The 27,606-nt window shown below is 44.3% G+C and overlaps 1 protein-coding gene across 2 annotated transcripts in view; it reads left to right on the top strand.

Annotated features, from left to right (window-relative positions):
* Positions 1 to 5,982: 5,982 nt before the first annotated feature.
* Positions 5,983 to 27,606, top strand: part of NT5C2 (5'-nucleotidase, cytosolic II) — a 252,325-nt gene continuing 230,701 nt past the window's right edge. The window contains exon 1 of one of the 2 annotated variants that reach the window (XM_073596131.1): positions 5,983 to 6,086. The gene's annotated coding sequence lies outside the window, so the exon portion shown is untranslated. The remainder of the gene's footprint in view (positions 6,087 to 27,606) is intronic. The other variant, XM_073596132.1, reaches the window with a different exon arrangement.

Genomic DNA, 27,606 nt, shown 5'->3' with positions numbered 1-27,606 from the left:
TTTGTATTGTCACATGGTTAATTTTGTGTTTATACACCTGCATGTTTTTTAGCGCTGCAATATTTTTGCATATATTGTTTATCACATATTGTAAGGAAGTGTGGGGAGTGCTGGCAGCTACGCTATAGTCTTTATAGCAGCTCACAAGGTTTTTTCACATTGTTTCAGCTGTTCAGCCTTCTTCTTTTCTAACAGGATATGCAAGAACTTAAAGGTAATGCTTGCTGAGTCATTAAACATAAAAAAGTAGACAAAACCATCCTGTTAGGTGTTACTAAAACATTGTGTAATGGTAGCCACTGGTAGTCCAGATAAGATAATAAAATGATTTAACAAACAAGAACAAGAAGATAATGCAGACAGTTGGTTACTATCTCCATCTTGCCGTGCAGGTTACTATCCCTGTTTTGATGTTGTGGTCATTGCTTAGTAAGAAAAAAAAAAAGCGCCAGCATTCATTATATGACAACTTAGGCTCTTATCTCTTATTTATTAAAGCCTAAGCTTTGTTTTGTTTTTTGTTTTTTTTTTTTAACCGGCACAATGTATGATACTTACATTCAATGCAAATGTCTCTTGTTCTGTTGGCTCTCTTAGTTGAAATCCGAAGTCCTTTTTTAGCCTCTTCATTCCTTCATAGAAGCTGTGCTTCCATCAAGGAAAAGCATTCTATGAATGAATGACAGGCAGATGAATGAAAGATCCACTTCCTCGCTTGTTACAGCGTTTAGCAGCGTTTTTTTTTTTTTTTTTCTTGTCATTTTGCGTTTTTACAGCTCAACAGCCTCTGCTCCTGGATGCACAGGCTGTTATTTTTTTTTCTATTGCCCCTAAACGCTTATGCCTACAAATGCCTCTGAAAGTTTGTGTGCATGGACACATAGACTAACATGGAGGGGCATTTAAAGGCAGCAAAAAAGAAAAAAAAACATCAGACGCTCCTAACAGCAGCTGTAAAAACGTCATGTGTGGACGTTAAAAAGAGGCCTTAAAAAGATGTGTATTAGTATGAAATACCATACATTGCATTAGACATGACAGAGAAAAATGTATGATCTGACCCTTCTCTGAACGCCTTTCGTGAAACAAAGTTCACTTCTTCAGGAATAAGTGAATTTTAAATTGTTAAACCACATCTGTGGAGAAACCATGTCATTAAAGGAAATGATCTTAGAACAAAAGTGCCCACAAAAAAGGGGACAAAGAAGATATACTAGCTCAAATATATGATATATGATATAATATTATATATATATATATATATATATTTATTTATTAGTCAAAAAACGTTTGGGATATAAGCTCCTTACATAGTGGTATAGAACTCCTGCCAAATTGCATAAAATGTGCCTGCAGGTTCCGGATACTTGTTGGCGCTGTGAGGAGTATGTGGAGACCCTTTTGCACATTTTTTGGGAATGCCCAAAATTTGAATAATTTATGGACTGATGTAGAATCTACCATTAAAACGTTGACCGGAATATCACTTTAGAAGAATCTGGTGGCCTACCTCTTAAATGACACCCCAATGTCAACAAAAAAATGTAAGACTTCATTGCTGAGACACTTGCTTACAGGGGCTAGAGCCTGTATTCCAGCTTTATGGAAAAGTATGTGTTCCCCTACAATTTCACATTGGAAGATGAGAATCACAGATATCCAAGGAGAATCTAACCATGACTTTAAAGGAGCAGGACGATAAATACTGGAAGGTCTGGACTCCCTATTTTCTTCTATAGGGATCAGACACTACTGGCATCACAGCCAGCGGAGCACTTGGTGGATTGAACGAGTCAAGGACGTTTCCCTGCCCTGTCTTACACATCCTCCCTCCCCCCCCTTTAGTTTTTTTTCTCTCCCCTTTCCTCTATCTCTCCACTAGGCTTTCTTTATCCTTCTCTGTTCTTATTTCTATGAGCCTGGACCTTTCGGACGCTCTCATGTGGTAATACTCTTCAAAAAACTCAAAAATCCAGTTTGGGGAGTCTACTGAGACCTGGGATCAAGCATCTGGATTTACGGAATGGGGTACACGGCTGACTACGTTGGTTGGTGCATACATGCCAGTTGATATGCCGTATGTTGCACACTACTGCTGTAGGGATGTATCTTGCGCTGTTTTTTGTTTGTGTACCTTAACATTCTTTTTGATTATGGTTTTTGTATAACTCCTTGACCTTTAAATAAAGAATAAAAAAAAAAAAGAAGTTTTGGGATAAAAGCATCTCTCACAATTTAGCCCATGCTGCCTGCAAATTGGGAGTCCCATCAGCACTGCAAAATGACCACTCCAGTCCACACAGGCCACAGCCAGCATAAGCACACTGAGCAAGGAGCCGGCAGGGCTGTGAGCTTCAATGATGCTCTGACCCCGCCCCGCGCCATGCCTGTACATCGGGACCTGATTTGGGAGGCCTCGGGTAAGAGCCAATGTCAGAGTACTATTGGCAGCTCAGATGGTGAGCAGAGCTCTGCAGACCAGGACCAGGTAGGTCAGGGCCTGATTAACATAGGGGCTATTGGAGCTGCAGCACCGGGCTCCTTCCTTAAAATAGGCCCTGGCTTGCCAGACTCACTGTCACTGTTATTCTGACACTTGTAAACACAAGCCTGGCTTCTGTGCTACAAGTGACAGAGTGCTGCTCAGTGGCGTCAGGAGGGGGGGTGAGCACCGCCGTTTTACAGAGCATCCGGGGATTTCCATCTTCCACTTATCCGGCTCAATCATAGGAACCTACCTGGTCCAGGAAGCGGGACCTCATGTGTCAATCTGCCGCGCTGTGGTCCGCTCTGTGTAAACTGGCTGCGGCGGCTCTCCTCTTCAGATGTCTAGGCATGCCACAGCCAGCTGAGCCAGGTAAGGCTGATGGGATGGGCCCAGGCACTGATGATGAGGCTGCATTAATGGGCACTGATGAGGCTGTACTGATGGGCACTGATGAGACTGCATTGATGGGCACTGGTGGCTGGGCACTTATGAGGCTGTATTGATGGGCACTGATGGCTGGGTACTGATGAGGCTGCATTGATGGGCACTGGTGAGACTGCATTAATGGGCAATGCAGCCTCATCAGTGCCCATCAGTACAGCCTCATCAGTGCCCATCAGTACAGCCTCATGATTATTTATTTATTTTTTTTTTTTCCAAATAACATTTTATTGTAATATTTGTATTACAAGCATACATAATATGTAGAAAATGACAAAAGAAAAGAAGGAGCATATAACGGTGTACATGTATACAACAGGTTCCTTCATTTTTCCCTGTTAAATTATTCAAAACTGTGCGAGTCATTAGAACACTCGGGGTATAGAGAAAGAGGAAGGAAGAAAAGAAAATGAGAGAAGAGGAGGGGGAGGGAGGGGAGGGTTGTTAATAGTAAAGACTTATGTACTTATCATGGTGGGTCCTCCCGAAGATGCCACAGCTCCCATACTTTATTATGTGCTTCCAGCCTGTCCTGGATTCTGGCCGTCATCTTCTCCATCAACTCCACATCCTTGATTCTGGCATATAAAGCTTCAGGAGTGGGGGGAGGTTTTTTTTTCCAGTGCAAGGCGATATAAGACATCGTGCTGCTGTAAGTATGTGGCGCATTAATTTTTTGCTGGGTGTGGGAATCTTTAGTTGCAGGACTCCTAAGAGGAATGACTTGGGGGTCATGGGGATCTGTGCCTCCAGAAGACCTGCCAGCAACTGCTGAACCGCAGTCCAGAAAGGGGTAATCAGTGGACAGCTCCAAAAAAGGTGAAGGAGGGTCCCTCTTTCTTTTTGACATCGCCAACAGCGATCAGAGCTAGAAGGATATATGGTGTGGAGGGTGTCTGGAGTCATATACCAGTAGAGGAGGATTTTATAGGTGTTTTCCTTATATAGAGTACAGAGGGAACTTTTGGCTGCCTGGGTCCATATCGTCTGCCATTGCTCCAAGGGGAGTTCCTCATTGAGGGCTTTTTCCCATTTGATCATATAGGCATGTTTACCTTTAGCTTCCAGTGGGTAGGCATTTAATATTTTGTACATATCAGAGATTAAGCCTTTCTGGGCCGTGCCCCCCAGGATTAGGTTTTCAAAAGACGTTGGAGGGGAGAATTGTAGGTCAGGCAATATGGACAGGGCATAGTGACGTATCTGCAGGTAACTGTAGAAAGCTTGATGTGGCAGGTTATGTTTAGTCTGAAGATCAGAGAAGGACAATAGCCTGCGGGATCTAGGATCTACTAGGTGTCCATAGTGAAAAAGGTTCCGTGACGACCATGGGTGAGACTATCTGGAATTTTGGGGTTGCAGACAAAGGACGTTAGGACTGATTTTTCTGAGGACAACTCATGTAAGCGGGATAGTTTGATCCACAATTGACGAAGCTGGGACATAGTTCCCAGTAAGTGCTCAGGGGGGACCTCTGCTCTCGTGTTCCATAGTAAGCTATTTGGGTGGATGGGGGCTAGCCATATTTTTTCAATTTCTGTCCATCTATTGTAGGACTTTTGAGTGAACCACGAGGTTATTGCTCGTAGTTGGGTGGCTTGATAATACTTAATGAGGTTAGGGAAGGCAAGGCCTCCATCTGAGCGCGCCGACATCATTACCGATTGGGGAATTCTATGTCGTTTATAATTCCAGGTGAATTTAAAAAGGTCCGATTGAAGTTTATTCAGATGATTGCGGGGGACAGGGATGGGTAATGTTTGGAAGAGGTAAAGTAATTTCGGGAGGATTGTCATCTTAATCGATGCGATCCGGCCCAGCAGGGAGATATGGTGTCTCTTCCAGGTTGTAAGCAGGGCTTTGATGGAACGGAAAAGGGGAGGAAAGTTTTCCTGGTATAGAGTGTTAAATTGTGTGGTGATGTGTACCCCCAAGTACTTCAATGATGTGGTTTTCCAGTGGTATGTGAAATTTGCCTTTTAGATGTGCTATTTCCATTTCCGAGATATTAATTGGAAGGGCCTCCGACTTGGAGGTGTTAATTTTATAGCCCGATAGGGCTCCGTATTTGTCGAGTTCTGCATGTAGATTTGGAAGGGAGATTCTGGGTTGGGTTAGGGTGAGAATCACGTCATCAGCGAATAATGAGATCTTAAACTCCCGGCCCCTAACTGGGATTCCTCGAATATCCTGGTTGCCTCGAATAGAGGCCGCCAGGGGTTCGACACAGAGTGCGAATAGTAGGGGTGATAGTGGGCATCCCTGACGGGTTCCATTTGTTATGGAGAAGGTGGGGGAAAGGGCAAAAGGAGTCCTAACCTGTGATGAGGGATTGGAATAGAGATGTTTTATGGCTCTTAGGAATGGTCCCTGAAACCCTACATGTTGTAATGTGGCGAACAGGAAGGGCCACCCAAGTCGGTCAAAGGCCTTTTCGGCGTCCAGACTAAGTAGCAAAGACGCCGTTTTCTCCCTGTTCGCCACATCCACCAGGTCAATCACTTTCCTGGTATTATCCCCTGCCTGTCTAAGGGGGACAAAGCCCACCTGGTCTTTATGAATAAGAGAAGGGAGGATCATGTTCAGTCGGATTGATAATAGTTTCTCATGATTATTTTTACATGTAGGGGTGAAGTGCCAGAATTGGCCTGGATAGGAAGTGGTTAATTTCTGTTATAAAAGTTTACAAATAAATAATCTTGAGTTAGCTTGCTACATTTTGTTGGAAAAAAAATAACCCAAATCGGTGTATATTATTTAGTCTATAGGAAAACTATAAAGTCCACAAACTATGAATATATATATATATATATATTGTATATTCTTAGCTCAAAAAAGTTAATTCTCTTGCTCTCAGCTTTCTCCAACCAGGATCCACACAGACCCAACCAGGATCCACGGGATTCACACGGACAGCCCGGGTTTTGAATCATGTGTCCGGTTTTTAGCCCACCTGACAACCGGACACATTATTCAGACCAGACTGTGGCTCCTAGCCAAAGAGAGCATTAGGTGTTCTCCTCCCTCCAGCCTGCAGGGGGCAATAGAGAGCTGGCACAGACTGAAAACTCAGTCTCAGCGGCACTGCCAAGGAATGAAGAAACACTGTGTCAAGACTGGAAAGAGGAACAAGAAACTTCTTTAAAGTTAGTGATCAGTGAGTACAGGGGGAAACGTGGGACTCTGCTGGGCACATCTGATGTAAGGGGGAGCTCTAGTGGGCACACCTGATGTAAGGGGGGCTCTGGTGGGCACACTTGATGTACGGTGGAGCTCTGGTGAGCACACCCGATGTACGGTGGAGCTCTGGTGAACACATCTGATGTAAGGGGGAGCTTTGGAGGGCAAGCCTTATGTAGAAGGAGCTCTGGTGGGCACATTCCATGGAAGGGGGAGCTCTGGTGGGCACATTCCATGGAAGGGGGAGCTCTGGTGGGCACATTCCATGGAAGGGGGAGCTCTGGTGGGCACATTCCATGGAAGGGGGAGCTCTGGTGGGCACATTCCATGGAAGGGGGAGCTCTGGTGGGCACATTCCATGGAAGGGGGAGCTCTGGTGGGCACATTCCATGGAAGGGGGAGCTCTGGTGGGCACATTCCATGGAAGGGGGAGCTCTGGTGGGCACATTCCATGGAAGGGGGAGCTCTGGTGGGCACATTCCATGGAAGGGGGAGCTCTGGTGGGCACATTCCATGGAAGGGGGAGCTCTGGTGGGCACATTCCATGGAAGGGGGAGCTCTGGTGGGCACATCTCATGTACAAGGGAACTCTGATGGGTACATCTGATGTATGGGGGGGCTCTGTTGGGCACACTTGATGTAAGTGGATGCTATGATGCGCACACCTGATGTATGGGGGACTCTTCTAGGGACACCCTATGTAACCTGGTTCTATTTAATTTTACTTGAAAGATGGATGTGATTTGCCTACTTTTACATTATATTAGAGAGGAATGCAGACCTCAGCTTTTTTAGCAATTAGACCTCCTTTAATTTCAGTTTATTACCCCTGTTCTTGGTGGACATTTTTGCATTGCAGGAATGTGCCCAAAATTACGTGCATTCCTGCAGTGCACAGTAACACACAGACCTTTTGCAGGTGTGCAGTGGTGCCTTTTAAGTCTTAACCTCCCTGACGGTATGATTATTTCAGATTTTTTAATGCTCAAAGCGGTACAATGTTTTGCATGGAAATTTGCCATTTTATATTGTAGCCCTGTAATTCTTAGGAATAACACACTTAAATCTGCCCAAACAAAAGTCTAGTAGACAGCCCGGGTATGATAAAGTTTGAAACATGAAATCATAAATTATAATATAATAACTATAAATATTTATAACAAATAATAGCACAATAATAATAAAAAAAATTCAATAATGTAATCAAATCAAAAACACTGAAATTTGCTCAGTTGCAGAATTGTCACTGTCATTACTTTCAGTGTTTTGATGACGGATTTCCCCACAAATCACTATTGCTCAATTCTGCAAGTGATTCTAATTTATTATCGCTGTTTTCTAGCTGGTCTAAAACCGCTTTTGATGTAAAGGGACTGTTTTATTTGCTGTGGACAATCTCCATCTTCCAGGCAGAAAAAACAGTATTTATAATATAAAACTGCATGCAGGGCACTGGACAGACCACTAGGGACAAAAGGGAGGTGAAATTATTTGATACAGTACACTGTAATCTTACAGATTACATTACTGTATGTATTGTGTGTGCTTCAGTTTTTGAATTTGGCACCATGTGTTGCAACGCTTGCAGGGAATGGAGCTCGGCACTGTGATAGATCCGGTGGAGGACACGGCTCGCACACACAGCGGGGAGACATTGCAGGATCCTGGGGACAAGGTAAGTAACTGTACCTGGATCCTGCAATGCGATCCTGAGTGTGGCTCGGGGTTACCGCTTTTGGTACTGAAAGTTCACCCCGACCCACACTTGGGAATACCGCCAGGGAGGTTAATGGCAGTACTACACCCCTTGCTTTTGCGCTCATTTACCTGCAGCAAAACGTATGGTAACAAAATACCATGCAGCACAATTTTTAAAAAATGGTTATACAGGTTTTACATCTATTTGTACTACATTTTTGTTTTTCATTTGTTTCATATACTACAAAAAAGAAATCCTGAGAGCCACTAAAGTGTTCGAGTTTAGCTTAAAGAAAAGGTGGCAACCCTAGTCCCACTGTAAGTAGGAATGCAGCCACCCTCTCTTGTTCACTCCTGAGATGGATTATTGGATGTGTAGTGTGCATAGAGCAGTGTACCTGGCTGCAACTAACATGAGAGGGAATAGGAGAGTTTTTTTGTGATGTTGGAGTGGAGAGCAAAATTGCATGAGGTGGCCCAAGAAAATATTTGCCCAGGGTCCAATCCATATTAAAAACGGCCCTGATTGCAAGTAATATAGACACTAATGAATTGCACAAAATGGAAAGTGACAAAAACATAAAGAGCACTGCTCTGTCATAACAATCCCCCAACACCGCAACGGCCCTTGCAACTTAAACTTAGCCCCCTTCTTTGCATGCAGATCACCACATCATAGCTTAACCAGAAAGATTGATAAGCCCAGTACTGATTTTATCAGAGCAAGATCAGGCCATTGTAATTGGGACACAGAAACAATAATTGCATGGATTGTTATACCGTTTGACTGGTGTAAACATCAAAGACATTTGAAGAAACAAGCAATAACATTTAAGATATATATATATATATATATATATATATATATATATATATTATATTGTAAAGCGCTGCGAAAACTGTTGGTGCTATATAGATCCTGTATTATAATAATAACAATAATAGGGCGTACACACGGTCGGACTTTGTTCGGACATTCCGACAACAAAATCCTAGGATTTTTTCCGACGGATGTTGGCTCAAACTTGTTTTGCCTACACACGGTCGCACAAAGTTGTCGGAATTTCCGATCGCCAACCACGCGGTCACGTACACCACGTACGACGAGACTAGAAAAGGCCAGTTCAGAACCAAGCGCGGCACCCTTTGGGCTCCTTTTGCTAATCTCGTGTTAGTAAAAGTTTGGTGAGAGACGATTCGCGCTTTTTCAGACTCGTGGCTTTCAGATCGTTTTCTGCCGTTCAGTTTGTGCTTGTGGGTTTGTATCTGCTCTTCAGTGCGTGCAAGCAAGTTCCGCGTGACTTTAAGTAGTCATTGTATTCTTGTTGGTTCGTTACTGTTTTTCAGGTCGCTCTTCACAGGCCTTGCTGTTCTTCAGTGCGTTCTGTTACTTCGTTCTGAGCAGCCGACCGTTTTCTAGCCATGTTTCGTATGCGTACTCCTCGTAGAGTTCGTGCTGTGCGGGGGCTTGGTGTTGGGGTCCTGACCTTGACACAAGTCCAGTCCATGAACAGGGTGGGGAGGAGTTCATGGACCAAGAATTGGTTGCTTCAGCGTGACCAGTTCTCTCATATGCCTTTGCTCCGTGAGATCCGTGAGAATAATCCTGATGATTTCAGGAACTTTCTCAGGATGACGGACCCCGTGTTTCACCGTTTGTTGGCTTCGCTGACCCCCTATATCAGCAGGCAGGATACCTGCATGAGGCAAGCCATCACTCCGGAGCGGAGGTTGGTCGCTACCTTGCGGTATTTGGCCACAGGGAGAAGCCTGCAGGACCTCAAGTTCTCAACAGGCATCTCCCCCCAGGCTCTGGGTATCATTATCCCAGAGACCTGTTCTGCCATCATCCAGGTCCTGCAGAAGGAGTATATGAAGGTAAGATTTTTATCCTTTTATATCACATTTTATTGTATTGAATGTTTGCTAATATATTGTATTTCTTTCCTCATTCCCTAATTACCATGATTGTAATATGCTGTGAATGTCCCCTTTGTCCTCATGCATGCTGGATTTTTATGTCATTATTATTTTAGGTCCTTCATACATATTTGCCCTTCACTAACCTCCCCAGCATGGTGTCTCCTGGTCCTATATTCACCTCATGTAGTCACTTAACAATGTATTTTATCAGCTCCATAGTAGTGCTTTACCCCAAACACCCCCTAAAATGTTTGGAAATGTTATTTTTGATTTAAATTCAGGCAGAGTGCCAGAGGCTTTTTTTTGTGGTGTCCCCAAATAATTTTTAGTAACCCTCCCTCCCCCCAACTGCTAAGTCAGCTGATTCCAATTCTCTATCCTCAATCATCTATCTGCTGACTTTGCCAAACCCATACACACTATACCCATCTCTTTACTGGTCAGATTTATGGATGAATTCCCCAAAGCATGTAGTGCAAGGGCCTGCCTGTATACTTTCAAATGGTACTGTTTAAAGTTTTTACATCCTATTATTATCTTGATAGGTAATAGCAGAATATCCAAATGTCCTCAAATGTGTACAGTGTGTATTTATATCTTTGTATTATGACACTTCTTACACTATTGGCAGCCCACTGGACAGGTAACTAAGGAGGGTCTGTTCAAAGTAATACCCATTATTTATGCATTCATCTCTCAATGAAGTGAAGAGGGTTACCTGTCCAAGATTTCCACACACCCCCTATAATGTTAGAAATGGCCCATGAGAGGGGGGGAGGGGGAATATGATAGGTGTACCTTTATACTTTGGCCTTGTTAAATTCCCCGTACTAAATGCTATCTGGAGGTTGCCCCATAATGTTTGTGTATAATCTGCTTGCCATGTTTCTGTGAAAAAATAGTAATGTTTATTGTTTTTTCCTCAACAGTTTCCTTCCATGCCACAGGAATGGCAGACTGTGGCCTCCCACTTTGCCCAGCGGTGGGACTTTCCTAACTGCGGAGGGGCAATTGATGGGAAACGCGTCCACATCGTCCCACCACCTAACTTGGGGTCGTACTATTATAATTACAAGGGGTTCAATAGTATAGTGATGTTGGCGGTGGTGTCGGCTAATTACGACTTCTTGTATGTGGACGTGGGGAAGAATGGCCGGATGTCCGATGGTGGAGTCATCGCCCAGACAGAGTTTTACAGGCGTCTCCAGAATGGCAGCTTGGACTTGCCAGCTCCAGAGGACAATGTGGAAGGACTCCCATTCGTGTTCGTTGCTGATGAAGCGTTTGCGCTGGGGGACCACCTGATGCGGCCATTCCCAATAAGGACCCTCACCCCGGAACAGAGGGTTTTTAATTACCGGCTGGCCAGAGCCCGAAGAGTGGTGGAGAACACATTTGGAATCCTGGCCAGCCGGTTCCGCCTATTTATGACGCCCATCCATATGGCGGAGTATAAACTGAACCATATAATACTTGCGTGCTGTGTTCTCCATAACTTTTTAAGGAAACATTCGGCCAACTATGCTAGCTCAGTTGGGCCTGAGGCCGGAATGATACATCAAACCACACTGACGGCGCTTGAAAGCGGCTGTCCTGGCTTGCCCTCCCTGAGTGCCCGTGATGTCCGGTTACGATACCAGGAGTTCTTTGCGGGTAGGGGGGCCATCAATATGCCAGACAATCTGTGAAGCCTTTTTATAATAAAAAAAATAAATCTTTGTGGACATTTACTGCTTATGTTTGTTTTAGCTGAGCCTGACAGAAATGTTTGGAGTGCAGAAAATGTCGTGATTGTGTAACCTTATTATACAAAGCACTGTTGGCTGTTATTTACTAAATGCAAAAACACATTTCACTACAAGTGCACTTGCAACTGCACTGAAACTGCACTTGTAGTGCAAAGTGGATTTGCCCTTAGGAAATAACCCCCATTTTCTCATAAAACAACAATTACATAGTTACATAGTAGGTGAGGTTGAAAAAAGACACAAGTCCATCAAGTCCAACCTATGTGTGTGATTATATGTCAGTATTACATTACATATCCCTGTATATTGCGGTCATTCAGGTGATTATCTAATAGTTTCTTGAAGCTATCAATGCTCCCCGCTGAGACCACCGCCTGTGGAAGGGAATTCCACATCCTTGCCGCTCTTACAGTAAAGAACCCTCTACGTAGTTTAAGGTTAAACCTCTTTTCTTCTAATTGTAATGAGTGGCCACGAGTCTTATTAAACTCTCTTCTGCGAAAAAGTTTTATCCCTATTGTGGGGTCACCAGTACAGTATTTGTAAATTGAAATCATATCCCCTCTCAAGCGTCTCTTCTCCAGAGAGAATAAGTTCAGTGCTCGCAACCTTTCCTCATAACTAAGATCCTCCAGACCCTTTATTAGCTTTGTTGCCCTTCTTTGTACTCGCTCCATTTCCAGTACGTCCCTCCTGAGGACTGGTGCCCAGAACTGGACAGCATACTCCAGGTGCGGGCGGACCAGAGTCTTGTAGAGCGGGAGAATTATCGTTTTATCTCTGCAGTTGATCCCCCTTTTAATGCATGCCAATATTCTGTTTGCTTTATTAGCAGCAGCTTGGCATTGCATGCCATTGCTGAGCCTATCATCCACTAGGACCCCCAAGTCCTTTTCCATCCTAGATTCCCCCAGAGGTTCTCCCCCCAGTGTATAGATTGCATTCATATTTTTGACACCCAAATGCATTATTTTACATTTTTCTACATTGAACCTCATTTGCCATGTAGTCGCCCACCCCATTAATTTGTTCAGGTCTTTTTGCAAGATTTCCACATCCTGCGGAGAAGTTATTGCCCTGCTTAGCTTAGTATCGTCTGCAAATACAGAGATGGAACTGTTTATCCCCTCCTCCAGGTCGTTTATGAACAAATTAAATAGGATTGGTCCCAGCACAGAACCCTGGGGGACCCCACTACCCACCCCTGACCATTCTGAGTACTCCCCATTTATCACCACCCTCTGAACACGCCCTTGTAGCCAGTTTTCAATCCATGTACTCACCCTATGGTCCATGCCAACGCACCTTATTTTGTACAGTAAACGTTTATGGGGAACTGTGTCAAATGCTTTTGCAAAATCCAGATACACCACGTCTACGGGCCTTCCTTTATCTAGATGGCAACTCGCCTCCTCATAGAAGGTTAATAGATTGGTTTGGCAAGAACGATTCTTCATGAATCCATGCTGATTACTGCTAATGATATCCTTCTTATTACTAAAATCTTGTATATAGTCCCTTATCATCCCCTCCAAGAGTTTACATACTATTGATGTTAGGCTAACTGGTCTGTAATTCCCAGGGATGTTTTTTGGGCCCTTTTTAAATATTGGTGCTACATTGGCTTTTCTCCAATCAGCTGGTACCATTCCAGTCAATAGACTGTCTGTAAAAATTAGGAACAACGGTCTGGCAATCACCTGACTGAGTTCCCTAAGTACCCTCGGATGCAAGCCATCTGGTCCCGGTGATTTATTAATGTTAAGTTTCTCAAGTCTAATTTTAATTCCGTCCTCTGTTAACCATATTCCGTCCTCTGTTAACCATTAACATCACCCCAAAAGTGTTGTAGCGTTGAGACAATAATCCACACATTCTTGATTAACAATCTTTCTCCCTTCGTCTTTCAGGACAGCACCTGGAGAGAGCGCAGCTCCACCCACTTTCCCAGGAAACACTGCAGTCAGTTTCTTTAAAGACCGGACACTTCCACCATGGCCTCAGTTGTAGTGTTTCCTCCGCCATGGTGGAAGCGCTGCAGGGAACCAGGGGTGTGCTGCGCTTTCTCCAGGTGGTGAAAGTATGGGCATACAGGATCGTTTTCTTCTTTTCCTAAGACAGCCCAGCATCCTCCCTGACGTGTGGGGGATTCTCCGGTGCCTCCTCCTCTTCATGCTCGGCGAGAGCCAGGCTGCGAGGGTCCCGCTCCTACAGACCGGTGGCAGGGCTGTGGAGTAGAGCGGCGTCTATTCCACGGGCCTCACGCCTTCCGGGTTCGGATGGCAAGCGCGTCATTTCCGACCGGGGGCGGGGCCTCGAGTGGCGCGACGCGGCTTCCGGTTCCAGCCGCTGGAACGCAGGAGGAGGGGGCGGTCTCCACGGCTGATTTCATTTCCGGCCCTCACAGCGGTGAGCGGCCCGGGAAAATCAAATAAAAGAGCACAAACGCCGCTGTGTGTCCTGACAATAATGGAGGACGATCAGACGGCGGTGGCAGGAGCAGGAGCCACAACAATCAGCCAGGCTCAGGTAAGCAGGGATACTGGTCTCTGTCTTTACTCTATGGGCATTTATAATGTTTATATATTATCCCTTCCCTAAAAAAAAAAAAAAAAAAAGGGGGGAGCCTGCAGATCACTTGGTCCTGAGTACTAAAGGAGGGATAAGTGATTAATTATGTTTTAAGGTGGATCTGTGGGGTGATTCACCGGCTGTGGAACAGATCATAGGTGTTAAAGGGTTAACTTCCTTGGTGGTGTTTTTTTCTGTGTTCCTTTTTATACAGCATGTAAACTGTTGTTTGTGAAATATAGTTCAGCAATTGTCTTTTTTCCCTTGGGTTATTGCAGAAGGCTAAAGAAAAGACCAAGCATGTCTCCCCTATTGTTAAAAGGAAATGTCCCTCTTGTAAGGGGTTACTGAGGGATTCCTGGCCCAAAATATTATGCAAATCTTGCATTACGGACATAGTTAAGGAGGAGACAGCTCCTGCTAGTCCTGCAGCTCAGCAAAGCGAATTGCTAAGCTCTTTCAGGAAGGAACTGGCAGACACCTTTGAGTCCTTCAGGTCCTACCTAGATAGGCGTCCAACGGCACATAGCAGTGTGGTGCCACATTCTCAATCCTCTGTTTCAGCATCCAGAGGGGGCAGCGACTCAGAGGAGGAGGAAAGTAACATTTTACTAAATTCGGAGGAGGAAGCAGAAGAAGTAAATGAAGCTTCTTCTCCTTCTTCTAGGTACAAGTTATCCCTTGAGGAGGTAGATGATCTACTAAGAACAATTCATACTACCCTTAACATCACAGAGGATAAGGCTCAGCTATCCCTACACGATAAGATGTTCCAAGGCCTCGGGGAGGAAAAACACAGGGTTTTTCCTGTACATAAATTCCTATCAGAGACCATTAAGAGGGAGTGGAAGGATCCAGAGAGAGCCCCCTTCTTTTCTAAATCCCTCAAGCGAAGGTTTCCGTTTGATGAGGATAGCTCGCATATTTGGAATAAAAAGCCAAGACTGGACGCAGCTTTTTCCCAGGTATCTAGGAATACTGACCTGGCCTTTGAGGACATGGGTATCCTTAAAGATACCATGGACAAAAAGGCAGACTCCCTATTAAGGAAGGCATGGGATTCTTCTTTAGCAAATTTGAAGCCTGCCATGGCCTCAACGGTGGTAGCCAGAAATCTGGAACACTGGCTGGAGCAGCTGAAAGTCCACATTGAGGCAGGGATGCCTCGTAAGGATCTGCTAGATACGCTCCCGGTGTTATCAAAGGCGGTAGGGTATATAGCAGATGCCTCAGCGGAGTCAATCAGGATGTCGGCCAGATCCACAGCTCTGATAAACTCAGCTCGCAGGGCGTTATGGGTCAAGACATGGACAGGGGATACTGCTTCAAAGACAAAATTATGCGGTTTACCCTTTGAAGGTGATCTAGTGTTTGGCCCTGGGCTGGAAGCTATTCTTGACAGAACAGCTGACAAAAAGAAGGCTTTCCCTATAAAGAAGAAGGTACTTCCGCAAGGCAACAAAAATTTTCGTGCTTTTCGGAAAACCCCAGATACCAAAGAGGCAGGCTACAAAAGGCCTTGGAAGTCTCAAAGAGGGAGGGGTAAGTCAGGAGTACTTTTTCGCCCCCCAACCACAAGCCCAAAAACCCAGTGACGGTCACCCAACTGTGGGAGCAAGGTTACAGACCTTCTTTTTACAGTGGAAGACTATAACAAGCAGCCAGTTTATCCTCAAGACCATCTTGGAGGGTTACAGGCTGGAATTTTCTCAACCTCCTCCTGTGCGTTTTTACATAACCCAGGCTCCCCGAGACTCAGAAAAGTCACTAGCAATGACAGCTATCCTGAAGGACTTGATGCTACAAAAGGTGATCGTGAACGTGCCCCCCGGGGAATTAGAACAGGGGTGCTATTCACACATATTTCTTGTGAAGAAACCGTCGGGAAAATTCAGGCTCATCCTGAACCTGAAGATTCTAAACAAGACTATCAGGTACAAGAAGTTCAGGATGGACACAATATTCTCAGTGAAGAATCTCCTGACCCCGGGATGTTTTATGGCTTCCATAGACCTGAGAGATGCATACTTACATGTACCAGTAGCATCAACATCTCAGAAACACCTAAGGTTTGCGATAAAACTGGGGGAGTCTACCCTTCATCTCCAGTTCAGAGCTCTCCCTTTCGGTCTGTCATCCTCTCCGAGGATTTTTACAAAAATCCTGGCGGAGGCTTTGGCCCCACTCAGAGTAGAGGGGGTATCAGTCCTGCCCTATCTAGACGATCTACTAATTTTTGCCAAAACAAGGGACCTGTTAGTGAGAGATCTGGAAAAGACAATGAGACACCTGGTGGGTCTAGGATGGATAATCAACGAGGAGAAATCAAACTTGATTCCATCTCAGACCATACTATTCTTGGGCTACACGATAGATTCCATCCAGGAGAAAATTTTTCTCCCCGAAGGGAAGAGGGAGAAGCTTCAGGGGGCAGTGAAGAAGACGCAGACAAATATGCCAATCTCCATAAGAGCAGCTATGTTGGTCTTAGGGCTACTCACTGTGACTATTCCAGCGGTGCAGTGGGCACATCTACATGCAAGGGAGCTCCAGCAGACAATTTTAACGAGTTGGTCCTATGGAGAGTCCCTAGAAAAATTAATAAGGATACCTGCGCGGGTTCAGAGGAAGCTTTGGTGGTGGAGAAATCACTCAAACCTGAACAGGGGTCTGCTCTGGAGTTTTCCTTTGCAGAAAAGATTAACAGACGCAAGTTCTTGGGGTTGGGGCGCCCACCTGGACGAGCAGATGGCTCAGGGGAGTTGGACAGACTGGGAAGCCAGAAAGTCCTCCAATTGGAGAGAGCTGAGGGCTATTCTCTTGGGTCTATGGGCCTTCGAAAGAACAGTCCGGGGCCATCATGTTCAGGTCCTATCGGACAATGCCACAGCGGTGGCTTATATATCAAGGCAGGGAGGAACAAGGAGCAGGGCTCTGCTATCCTTGGCACTCCAGATTCTAGCCTGGGCAGAAAACAGGCTAAACTCCATAACAGCGATACATCTGAAGGGAGATTTAAACCTTCTAGCAGACTTTCTGAGCAGAGAAAGAATACTGGAAGCAGAATGGAGTCTGAATGTAGAGACTTTCCAACAACTAACAGAAAGATGGGGAGTGCCCCAAATAGATCTTTTCGCATCCCAAAAGAATGCAAAAGTAGAGGCCTTCTTCTCACTGAACAGGCAGGATCAGGCAGAGGGATTGGATGCATTAGCGCAGCCATGGAAATTCCAGTTGTGCTACGCCTTTCCCCCCTTTCAGATGATCCCCTTGGTCTTAAGAAAGCTACAGAAAGAGAACACGACTATGATTCTGGTGGCTCCTTTCTGGCCCAAACGGGCTTGGTTCGCAACAATACAGGGGATGGCGGTGGAACCTTATTGGGAGCTTCCGCTTCGGAAGGACCTCCTAACGCAGGGCCCCCTTCATCACCCAAATACCCAGCATCTCAGGTTGACAGGTTGGTTACTGAGGAGCAGATGTTAAAAAATAAGGGCCTTTCAGATAAACTGGTCTCTACCCTGCTGAATAGTCGTAAGGAGGTTACCAGGGCCATCTACTTCAAAACGTGGAAGCGATTTAATAGCTGGTGTGCGACTAGGATACTTTCGCCACAGGAAATTGCTCCAGTGCTAGAGTTTCTCCATGAGGGAATGGAGATGGGGTTGGCAGCTAGCACCCTAAAAGTGCAGGTAGCTGCATTATCGGTTTTCCTTGAGAGACAATTATCAAGGGAGCCGCTTATTATTAGGTTTTTCAAGGCATTGGCCAGAGCTAGGCCAATACCTTTTAAGTTTTTTTCCTAGATGGGACCTGTCTGTGGTTCTGCGGGGTCTAATCAAAGGGCCTTTTGAACCTCCAGAGGAAGCATCAATCAGGCTATGGTCGTTAAAGATAGTCCTGTTAGTAGCAGTAACTTCAGCTAGGAGAGTAAGCGAGTTACAAGCTCTTTCCATAAGAGAACCCTTTTGTTATATTTTTCCAGACCGGGTAGTGCTAAAAACTGACCCGGGTTTCTTGCCAAAGGTGGCATCAGCATTTCATAGGGAACAAGAGATAATTCTCCCTACCTTTTGTCCTAACCCGTCCAGTGCTAAGGAGAGGTCTTTCCATTCCCTGGACGTGAGAAGGTGTTTATTACACTATATAGAGATAACGAAAGATTTTAGAAGATCAGATTCGCTCTTTGTTCTCTTCTCTGGTCCACGGAACGGGTATAGAGCATCCAAAAGCACCATAGGTAGATGGCTCAGAATGGCCATCAGCGAAGCTTATAAAGCTTCAGGAGCAGAGCCCCCTAAGGGGGTAGTAGCCCATTCAACAAGGGCAGTAGCAACGTCCTGGGCAGAGAGGGCAGGGGCTTCCCCGGGTCGGATCTGTAAAGCGGCCACGTGGACAAGTTTCTCCACCTTCACCCGCCACTACAGGTTGGACTTGCTATCAGCAGCGGAACAGTCGTTTGGCAGGAAGGTCCTGCAGGCGGTGGTCCCACCCTAGAGTAAGTACTCTTTTATCATCTCCAGGTGCTGTCCTGAAAGACGAAGGGAGAAAACCCTAGTTAGACTTACCGGTAACGGTATTTCTACGAGTCTTTCAGGACAGCGCCGATGACCCGCCCTAAGTTTTGAGGTTGTAAGATGTGTTATTGCTGTGTTCTGCTTATCTAATTTCAGCATGGCTGGAGGTACTCTATGAACAACTGAGGCCATGGTGGAAGTGTCCGGTCTTTAAAGAAACTGACTGCAGTGTTTCCTGGGAAAGTGGGTGGAGCTGCGCTCTCTCCAGGTGCTGTCCTGAAAGACTCGTAGAAATACCGTTACCGGTAAGTCTAACTAGGGTTTTTTAATACCTGCACAATCACATGTGCATTTATCAAAGGTTTTTCACACAAACCAACATGTTTGTTGTATACCAATTTTTGTGGTGGCATTATCCAAAATCAAAATGTCCATTTTATAGAAAACAGGCCTGTGTAAAACCAACAAGAAAGACACAAATCTTGATCTTACAAAGTTCACATTTGGTAGAACTTGAAGGCAATATCAGACATGAGTATTTAGGAACTGTGTTTGATATTGCGTTCAGATGGGGGGAAATCACCCCTGAAAAAGCCAAATTTGGAAGATGCACACAAATTTCCCAATGTCAACATGTGCTACCTGCCATCACGGGGGATCAAGGGATGTGTTTTGGGGGAGCAAGCCCTTCCTCACCGCTACTTTATTATTGAGGAAGGGGTTGCACCCCCAAAACGCGTCCATTGATCTCCCGTGATGGCAGATAGCACATGTTGACACACTGTGTGCATCCTCCAAATTTGGCTTTGGGAAAAATCACAAAAACATTTAGCACATTGTAGCACACAAAAGAAGAAAGTGATTTGGAGGGGTTTTAAATTCGCCCCAAAACATCAATGATGTTTTTATATTTTGGAATAACATCATTGATGTTTTGCTTGATGATTTCCAATTGTAAATTACACCCCATGATCTCCCCGATCAGGATCTGGGCACTTTCGGATGTGAAAGGATCTTGATCCACAACCTCACGATCACCTAAAAAGAGAGGAACCCCAAAATAAATTTGGTCTAAAAAAAATGCCGCCATCCATCTCTTATCTGAGCCTGTGGTTGCAGACACTCAACTGTTGTGGTGACTAGTTCCACCACGTCTTCTTCCTCCTGCTCAGCTTGTGTTGGGGGGAGGGGGGCTCTGGTCTCCTCAGATGAGGGATGTCCTCCAAGTCTTTTCTCCCCTATGTCAAACAAAATGGTATAATTAGCACACAGATATTTAATGTCAGAACTATAAATAGGAAACATTGCTTGGAAGTGAGGTACAATTGTCAATTTTAGCAGAGTTCCAAGTTGTAATTTTTTTAATGCCCTTTGTCAACCTGCAATACTTTACCTGTTTAGTGTTAGCTTCACAGATGGAGACCCCCCTATAGTATACACTGGAGCACCTGTGTGGCCCCTCCTAATAAAAATGGCGTTTTTGTGTCCCACACTAGTGCTCCAGTGTCCAGATGTGAAAACAGCTGCTCAGTGTCCTCTCCTTACACAGAATCTAGTTTGCATTTCATTCTAGTAACAAAGCCATCTACACAACCCAATTCTTTGAAGACAAGTATAGGGCGTCAAAATGGTGGCCAAATGCATATGGGCTAAACAATGGTATTTTATATTTGGAACGAAAAACGAATAATGTGCCCATGAACATGAAAGTTGCCATTTTAAACTGTACAACAGTTCCTAAAAGCACATGGAGCAGCACGAACGTAATAAACACAAAAAGAATAGGAACACAGCACAACTACTTACTTTTTTGCAGCACTCTCCGGATCTTTCTGTACTGCTCGTGTTCTTGTAATTTGAGGTCCGACCACCGCTTCCTGAGCTGATCTTTCGATCGGCGTACCCCGAATTTCCGGTGCAGACTCCTGACCACTTTCGCCATGATCTTGGCCTTTCGGATATTGGGGTTGGGGTAAGGCCCATACTTTCCATCATAGTCGGCCTTCTTCAGGATGTCCACCATTTCCAACATCTCCCCAAAGGACATATTTGAGTCCTTAAATCTCCTTCTGGATCGGGACGTTTCAGGCTCCGGCCTTTCCTCCCCCTCCTCCCCCTCCTCCTCCTCCTCCTCCTCCTCCTCCTCCTCCTCCTCCTCCTCCTCCTCGTTGCTACAATTAGCACGCACCTGTTGTCTATCCGCCATGTGCTCTTCCCCCACTGTGCCGAACGAAAAGGGGAAGGGAATAGACTAGAAAGAACGTCAGGGGTGGGCGGAGTTATACGCATGCGCAGTGTGTATAAAGCGTAACACACATGCGTCTTACGTACGATCTGTGAGCGGAGGAAGGAGCATCGGAGACGCCGATCGTGATAACGAAGGTAAGATCTAAACTTGGGCCTATACTGCTTCGAAATGGAAACCTATATTGTAACAAGATTAGGGGAGTTTGGCCTTACATTAGGGTTTGTCTTGTGTTGTGTCTTGCAGAGAAAATGGATGGGTTCAATGACCACAATTTCCTGCCCCTGTTCATTGACAAATACAGGGAGCTGCCCTGTCTGTGGCAAGTGAGACACCCCCACTATAATCACAAACAGAAGAGGCAGGCAGCGCTGGAGAAACTGCTGGAGTTGGTGAAGCCGGTGGTCCCCACAGCAACCATCACCTATTTAAAAGCTAAAATTGGTGGCCTGAGGAGCACTTATCTTAGGGAGCGCAAGAAGGTCATAGATTCCCAGAGATCAGGAGCTGCAGCAGATGACGTTTATGTCCCCAGGCTGTGGTACTACGAGAGACTGCGATTTCTGTCAGACCACACTGAAGTCAGGGAATCCCTCTCTACTCTTCCTTCCACTCTTCCTTCCACCCCAGCTGAGGCTTCCGATGTCCAACCTGGGCCTTCCAGCCAGGAAGAAGTGGAGGAGCCCAGCTGGAGTGAGGTATAGCATTCTTCTACAGATTTCTGGTCAATAAATAAATGATGTTTACTAGATTGTATTCTTGATCACTAATTGCTGATTGAAAAAAGTGTTTTACATATCAATAGACAGTAGTGGGCACCCAAAATTGGGACAAGAATGAAAAATGCTGGGCTCAGAATGATAGTCTGTTATATTTGTTAACATTCAATTTGCAGCAATCAGGAGGTGAAAATTGTGTGTGATTGATGACTAAAAATCTCAAACTATGTCCCTTTTTCATACACAGGAAGACCTCAGCCAGGAGGAGGTTGTGGAATGTGGCAGTCAGGAGAAGGCGGGGATTAGTGGCAGCCAGGAGGAGGCGGGGCTAAGTGTCAGCCAGGAGAAGCCTGGGACAAGTCACAGTCTGACTGAGTCTCAGGTCCCTCCCCTCCGCCTGCCACATAAACAAGCCAGGAAGGCGACTCCGAGTCCCGTGCAGGATTCAGCATTCAGGCTGATCCAGGAGGCTTCGGCGTCCCTCAGAGCCTTACCCACTCCTGAAGAGGCCTTTGCCCGCATGGCTGCCACCAAACTGCAGGGCATGCAGGAGGGTCAACGCAGGCTCTCTGAGGACCTTATTTATAAAGTCCTACATAAGGGGGTGAGTGGGGAACTAACACCCAAGACGGATGTCATTGAGATGGACGATCCTCCTCCTCCTCCTGCTGCCACAACTCCACCACCAGAGCCACCACGTGGAAGGAGGCGTGGAAAGAAGACCAGAGAGTGATGGCCCTGGGTTCAGTCTGGTCTGACAGAAGATGCAGTCTCTCGTATGACCACAGCCTGGGGACATAAATGTCATCTGCTGCTTTCCGGATCTCTGGGACTTCTGGACCACACTGCCCTCGCTTAGATATGGACTCCTCAGGCCACCAATTTTGCTTTTAAATAATTGATGTCTGCCCTGGGGGTCCAAGGCTTCACCCACTTCTGCAGTTTCTCCAGCGTTGCCTCCCTCTTTGTTTATAGTTGTGAGCCCTTAATAAATTTTTTGGGGAAATTCTACTCTCCTGTGTGTGTTTTCATCCAAAAAGGACAGTTTGTTGGTGACGATTCAGGTACATTTCTAACATAAAATGTAAAATTAACAAGAGACAACAACACCAAACAATCTCCTACAGATAAAATAGAACAACATATCAATGGTGTTGTGGGAACTTGTCACAAAAAACACACACAAACATTTTCGGTAGTACAAATCAAAATCGCAAAAATAAAAATAAAAAAAATAGAAACACAAAAAAAAAATCTACATTAAAGCAAAAAAATATATAAAAAATATACAAAAATTATGTTGTCAGATGTGAGAAATCAATATATATTGAGGGAATCCTGATAAATAGTAACGAAAGAAGTTTGTGAGAAGTGTGTGTGAATATGAGCAGCAAAACTACTTAATTCTTGTCACATTATAAAGAAGAAGAGAGTGCGCTGTATTAAACCATTTTGAACATTGCAGCGTGACGAAAGTGCTGTATCCATTGCGAACGCCAAGTTTACCAGAATGAGCTGTCCCGTCTCGGAATTTCTTCTGAGCATGCGTGGCACTTTGTGCGTCGGAACAGGCCACACACGGTCGGAATTGACGCGATCGGATTTTGTTGTCGGAAAATTTTATCTCCTGCTGTCCAACTTTGTGTGTCGGAAAATCCGATGGAAAATGTCCGATGGAGCCCACACACGGTCGGAATTTCCGACAACACGCTCCGATCGGACATTTTCCATCGGAAAATCCGACCGTGTGTACGGGGCATAAGAGGTGGATGATTAGCATATATGATTGTGCCCTTGTCTCCATTTCCAGCTGGAATTCTTCTGCCCCGTACACAAGATCGGACATTCCGACAACAAAATCCATGGATTTTTTCCAACGGATGTTGGCTCAAACTTGTCTTTCATACACACAGTCGCACAAAGCTTGTTGGAAATTCTGAACGTCAAGAACGCGGTGATGTACAACACATACGACAAGCCGAGAAAAAGGAAGTTCAAAAGCCAATGGGGCTCTTCTGCTTGATTCCGAGCATGCGTGGAATTTTGTGTGTCGGAATTGTGTACACACGATCGGAATTTCCGACAATGGATTATGTTGTCGGAAAATTTGAGATCCAGATCTCAAATTTTGTTTGTCGGAAATTCCGACGGAAAATGTCCGATGGAGCCTACACGCGGTCCGACAACAAGCTCCCATCGAACGTTTGTTGTCGGAAAATCCGACCGTGTGTACAGGGCATAACTCTCTCTTACATTCATAAAACACGGTTGCTTTGATCATTGCGATTATGGCTGCTGACAAGGGAATATTACAGCTAGGGAAGTCCTTTAACACTTCCACGAAACTGATGATTTTTCACTTTTAGGTGAAAGCACAATATAACTTAGATCTTTGCTTCCCCTTCCTCTATTAACAGCTCAGTAGTGGCATGAATCTCCCATGTATTAAATGTCTTCCTACTCTGTTAGTCTAAAGTGTAACTAAACTAAACTAACAACACTCTTTCAATCAGCATAAACTATTTTCAATTCTTATGCTGCTGACATTAGTAAAGAAAAGAGGACTAGGCGTTCCGGCACGGCCACCCATGCACTTAATACTAATTATAACTGATGCTGTTCATCTGGTTTCTACTGGATTTCTTTAAGATCACTCTATCCATGTATCTGACTAAAAAGATTTGCTGTTTTGTGTATGCTGGATAATTTAAATAAAGAATTAAAAAAAGAGGGCATATTATATTTTCTTGTTTTAACCTTTTTTCTTTTTACATTATTTCAGTTTCTTTCGGGTTTCCAGGCCTAAGCCAAAATGATTTCATACATCCCAGGAGTCTTTATGGGCTTTTTTTTTTTTTTTTTTTTTTTTTTTAATCTAGAGAAGGACTTTCGCAGCTAAGCACACTCTCCTGCTTGCATGCCTGAGCTAAAGGCAGATGGACTCCAGCAAGTAAATGCTACATGAATCATCTGCCCTTACTGGCCGCAGCTATAAATGATGGGGAGGGGATTTAAAGTTATTAACAAAATAAAGCATGGAGAAATGAATGCATGAATTTGCTTTGAATTAAATAGCGTTTTTAATTAATCTGACCTGGAGAAACAACTGAGAAAAAAAGGCGAGAGGCGAGAAGAAAGTGCTGAGGCAACTACTGTAATTTAGTTTTTACATTTTAGGGTTTAATAACACACATTCAGTGCTTTTGATAAGGTGAAAACTGATGTTGTCCAACAATATCCAAGATTTGCCAGAAACTAACAATACTGTTGACTTAAGGCTCAGCTACCAGCCGGACAAATCATATAGTGACTTCTTTGATAGGTAAATACGCTGCTCTTGGAGGGTGGAGATTCTGAAAATTCTTTAGGTCGTTTATTAGAACTGGAGAAACTGCTTGGATAAGCTCCGAAGTATCTTCAACATTACAGAACCTGGCTATCTACTGCAAGCTATTATGGTGGCCATGCATGCTTCGAGTTTATCATCCAATTAATGTCTGAATCTGCAAACAATCAAATAGCTATAACTTCCCTCCCGATCTATTTAGACTTGATTTAGATTGGTTACATAGTAGGTGAGGTTGAAAAAAGACACAAGTCCAACAATTGTGTGTGATTATATATCAGTATTACATTGTATATCCCTGTATGTTGTGGTCGTTCAGGTGCTTATCTAATAGTTTCTTGAAACTACCGATGCTCTCTGCTGAGACCACCACTTGCTTTTCTTACAGTAAAGAACCCTCTACGTTGTTTAAGGTTAAACCTCTTTTCTTCTAATTTTAATGAGTGGCCACGTGTCTTATTAAACTCCCTTCCGCTGAAAAGTTTTACCCCTATTGTGGGGTCACCAGTACGGTATTTGTAAATTTAAATCCTATCCCCTCTCAAGCGTCTCTTCTTCAGAGAGAATAAGTTCAGTGCTTGCAACCTTTCTTCATAACTAAGATCCTCCAGGCCCTTTATTAGTTTTGTTGCCCTTCTTTGTACTCGCTCCATTTCCAGCCTATCATCTACTAGGACCCCCAGGTCCTTTTCCATCGTAGATTCCCCCAGTGGTTTTCCCCCCAGTGTATAGCTTGCATTCATATTTTTGCCACCCAAATGCATAATTTTACTTTTTTCCACATTAAACCTCATTTGCCATGTAGTTGCCCACCCCATTAATTTGTTCAGATCTACTTGCAAGGTTTCCACATCCTGTGGAGAAGTTAGTGTCGTCGCAAATACAGAGATTGAGCTGTTCACCCTATCCTCCAGGTCGTTTATGAATAAATTAAATGGGATTGGTCCCAGGACAGAACCCTGGGGGACCCCACTTTCCACCCCTGACCATTCCGAGCACTCCCCATTTATCACCACCCTCTGAACTCGCCCTTGTAGCCAGTTTTCAATCCATGTACTCACCCTATGGTGCATGCCAATGGACCTTATTTTGTACAGTAAACGTTTATGGGGAACTGTGTCAAATGCTTTTGCAAAATCCAGATACACCACGTCTACTGGCCTTCCTTTATCTGGATGGCAGCTCACCTCTTCATTGGATTCAATCAAACTGATTTGAGCGGCCGGAGTGGAGGATTATTGATCATTTTACATTGATTGGCAGCACTGAGATGCTTTGTTTGTGAATATACATCGTAGATTGAGTAATCAGAGTATGAGATTACATGGTGAAAATTGAGATGCAATCAATAAATTACAATCGTAAAGTATAACTATATACCTAACGTCGATCAAAATCCACTTCTCCATGTGTGCCATTCCGATCAAATTGGTTGTTGACTATAGATCGATTTTTCCTATCAAAAGAGGTCGATAAGAAAAGAAATAGATACATGAAAGAGTGTATGGCCACCATTAGATAAATGAAAACCTTCACAAACATTCAGGCAGCTGTATCTCAGCAATGCAATGCAGTACAGCAGCACAGCCATTGGGAGAGGAAAATATTAACGCTCTTTTATTCAGGGGACACTTTGTTGTTGTTTTTCTAAAGTTGTGCCACCCCAGAGCAGGCACTAGATATGTTTCTGTGCAATTTATGAACAGCAAAAATCTGAAAAAAAGACAATTCGTATGTCAAACAGCATGCAAGCAACAAAACAAAATATTTTGTATGGATAATCACTGCACAGGTAGCCTATGCTTCGTACCAAGAGGGGAAAAAGCCTAATTCTAGCAGCTAAACAGTCTCACTGACCAATAGTAGATGAGATAAGCATGTTGGGCGGCAGCGGTGGGGCCCTTTAGGAAATAACAGTCTCCATAGAGAAAGTTGACTTGTTGAATTTTGAGCTCTTACCAGTCCTTCGCTCACTCCAAGAATCTCTGTGTTCACACAGACTCAGTTCAGTATAACTTTAGCCATTAGCACAGGAGAGGCTCTAAAGCCTGGTACATACAATGAGATTATCGGACAAATAATCGTTTTTTTTTTTTTTTTTTTTTTTTTTTCTTTTGCATCCTAGTCTTATATCAAAAATGAAGAGGTTACTTAAAGTATAACAAAAGGCAAAACTTTTTTTTTAAAGTTTTGGATAGAGTGGAGGTGGATTAGAACTCCTGCCAGTTTTTATTGCTGTCTGTGTCTCCATTAAGGGGATTCCCCCACTCTATTTGTCCTATTTACCACTATCTATGAAATTGAAAGTAAAAGATAATCCCCAAATTTTGGGTTGTCCCCTGAAAAGTAATAGAGGGGAACTCTTCCAGTGGGGAGACTAGTTCTGGTGACCTGGGGGTCCCCAAGTAACTTCCTTTTCAGGGATTTCTTCTTACTTCCTGTTTGGCTATGGAACAGGAAATGAAGGGAAATCTCTGCAATGGGACGCAGGTGGCAAAAAAAAAAAAAAAACCTGACAGGGGTTATAACGCTCCTTTGCGCTATCCAAAATGAAAAAAATTGTTTTGCCTATAGTTCTACTTTAACTAACTTATGAAAATTCCTGTATGACAGAATACAACTTCAGAAGTGATGTAATGTGTTGAAATGTTTTGTAATGTATTCTTTCATTTCCGAGCATCGGTAGTGTTGCTCTTACAATGTTTTTCGGACGAAAAATGTACCAATTAA

Source organism: Aquarana catesbeiana, linkage group LG08 (assembly GCF_042186555.1).
Source record: "Aquarana catesbeiana isolate 2022-GZ linkage group LG08, ASM4218655v1, whole genome shotgun sequence".
Lineage (NCBI taxonomy): Eukaryota > Metazoa > Chordata > Amphibia > Anura > Ranidae > Aquarana > Aquarana catesbeiana.
This window is presented reverse-complemented; position numbering and strand designations above follow the sequence as displayed.